Source organism: Beta vulgaris, chromosome 7, assembly GCF_026745355.1.
Source record: "Beta vulgaris subsp. vulgaris cultivar EL10 chromosome 7, EL10.2, whole genome shotgun sequence".
Classification (NCBI taxonomy): domain Eukaryota; kingdom Viridiplantae; phylum Streptophyta; class Magnoliopsida; order Caryophyllales; family Amaranthaceae; genus Beta; species Beta vulgaris.
This window is the reverse complement of record NC_079208.1, coordinates 12921839-12923939: the sequence shown is the minus strand read 5'-3', so window position 1 is coordinate 12923939 and position 2101 is coordinate 12921839. Positions and strand designations below refer to the sequence as shown.

The 2101-nt window shown below is 36.9% G+C and overlaps 1 long non-coding RNA gene across 1 annotated transcript; it reads right to left on the bottom strand.

The window, feature by feature from the left end:
• Window positions 1-1233: 1233 nt before the first annotated feature.
• On the bottom strand, window positions 1234-1836 carry LOC125499427 (uncharacterized). The gene is made up of 2 exons (XR_007276311.2): window positions 1551-1836; window positions 1234-1482 (listed from the first exon to the last, which is right to left on the bottom strand). It is a non-coding gene; the product is annotated as an uncharacterized LOC125499427 (long non-coding RNA).
• Between the last annotated feature and the right edge of the window lie 265 nt (window positions 1837-2101).

The following is a 2101-nucleotide window of genomic DNA, read 5'->3' as shown; positions in this document are numbered from 1 at the left end:
TTTTTAAGAGTTCGTATTGTGTCGGACTCGTCCGACACAATATTCTCGTCGGACGACTTCAGTTAGAAGCACTTGTGCTTCAGTTAGACTTACTTGGGTTTCAGTTGGTCTTTATTTTTTTTTCAGGTAGTCTTCATTTTTTTTTCAGGTAGTCTTCATTTTTTTCAGTTGGTTCTTCTGCTTCAGTTAGACTTACTTGGGTTTCAGTTGGTCTTTATTTTATTTCAGGTAGTCTTCATTTTTTTTCAGGTAGTCTTCATTTTCTTTCAGTTAGTCTTCTTTTTTTTTTTCAGTTGGTTCTTGTGCTTCAGTTAGACTTACTTGGGTTTCAGTTGGTCTTTATTTTTTTTCAGGTAGTCTTCATTCTTTTTCAGGTAGTCTTCATTTTTTTTCAGGTAGTCTTCATTTTTTTCAGTTAGTCTAAATGAAAGTAACTTAGGTCTAAATGAAAGTAACTCAGGTCTAAATGAAAGTAACGAGCTGAAAGAATTAAGGGACGAACTGAAAGAATAAAGGAACCAACTGAAAAAATAAAATAACCAACTGAAAGAATAAAGTAACCAAATGAAAGGATAAACCAACCAACTGAAAGAATAGACCAACGAACTGAAAGAATGATTCGACTAACTGAAAAGAAAAATTCGACTACAAGAAAAACTATTAAACTTGAAAGAAATTCATTCACTCTCACTAGTACAGAAAAGGCAATTTGCGTCGGATGTGAGGCGCCTATTTGCGTCGGACTATGGTGCGACGCCAAAGCCCTCGACGCAAATGACTCAGAAACGATCTGCGTCGTATGTGGAAACGACGCAGATTAGTTAGCCATTTGCGTCGCACGTTGTATACGGTGCGACGCAGATGGCTACCCAGCCCAACACCAAGCTCAAACGTTAGTGATTTGCGTCGCACATAGGGCTACGTGCGACGCAAATTACAATTTTTTTTAAAAAAAAAATTTTTTTTTAATTAAAAAACCTTGGAATGGTACAACAGAGATACAACAATTCAAAAATTGGGAAGAGGAGCGTCAAGAATACTGTGTTTTTCGAGTGCATTAATCAAGAACTAAAAACAACAAATCAAGAAGCGAACAACTAAAGATCAAGAACTAAAAACAACAAAGAAATTAAGAACTAAAAACAAAATCAAGAAGCGAACACATCGCGAAATTAGAAAAAATATGTACAATATCAAGAACTAAAAACAACAAAGAAACTAAAAAAAAATACAGATCTGAAAGAATATGAAATACAATGAAAAATTATAGCAACAATCTGTTAATCCAATCAAAAAATACTCTAAAAATCCTAAAAAATACTCTAAAAATTGAACCGCTCATTCTGGCTTCTTGGTGCTCATAATACAACAACAAAATTTCTGGAATTTATGGCTCTTCCTCAGTTGTTCTTTGTGAAATTTCTGGAAATTCGAACTGGAAAAGCGAAGAAATGTCGAAAAAAAGACGGTCTTCAAACAGATCTGAAAAAATGTCAAATAACTAATTAAAACATGCAAAAAAGAAGAAAAACGAAAAATAAACAACTTACCTTCATCTTGAAGTGCGAAGAACGAAATCCGTAATTGTAATTCACGAACGAACAACTGAAATGGAGTGCGAATGAACGAAATGAACTGAAATGGAGAACGAACAATTGTAATTCACGAACGAAATTTAACGAAATAAAAAAGAATGCTGAATGAACGAAATTTAACGAAGGAGGAAATGGAACCCTGAAATGGAGTGAGGGACGGAGGGAGAGAGAGAAGAGAGAGAAGATCAAGAGCCGCGCGTTAATGGAGTGAGTGAGGGGGTGGGGAGAGAGAGAGAGCGCCGCGGGATTTAGGGTTAGATTAAATGAAAGAAGCGGCTGAGAGTATAGGTTTTTAGGTTTAATAGGTAGTGAGTGAGAGTGGCGGGTTAATGGGCCACGGATCTGCGTCGGACGGGTCATGATGTCCGACGCAAAATGGGTTCTTGATTTGCGTCGTATGTGCCTGCAGGTCCGACGCACATTGGTTTCTTGCAACGCACATATGGTATATGCGACGCATATAGCTCATACTGGTGCTCACTTACATATGATGTGCATCGCACTCT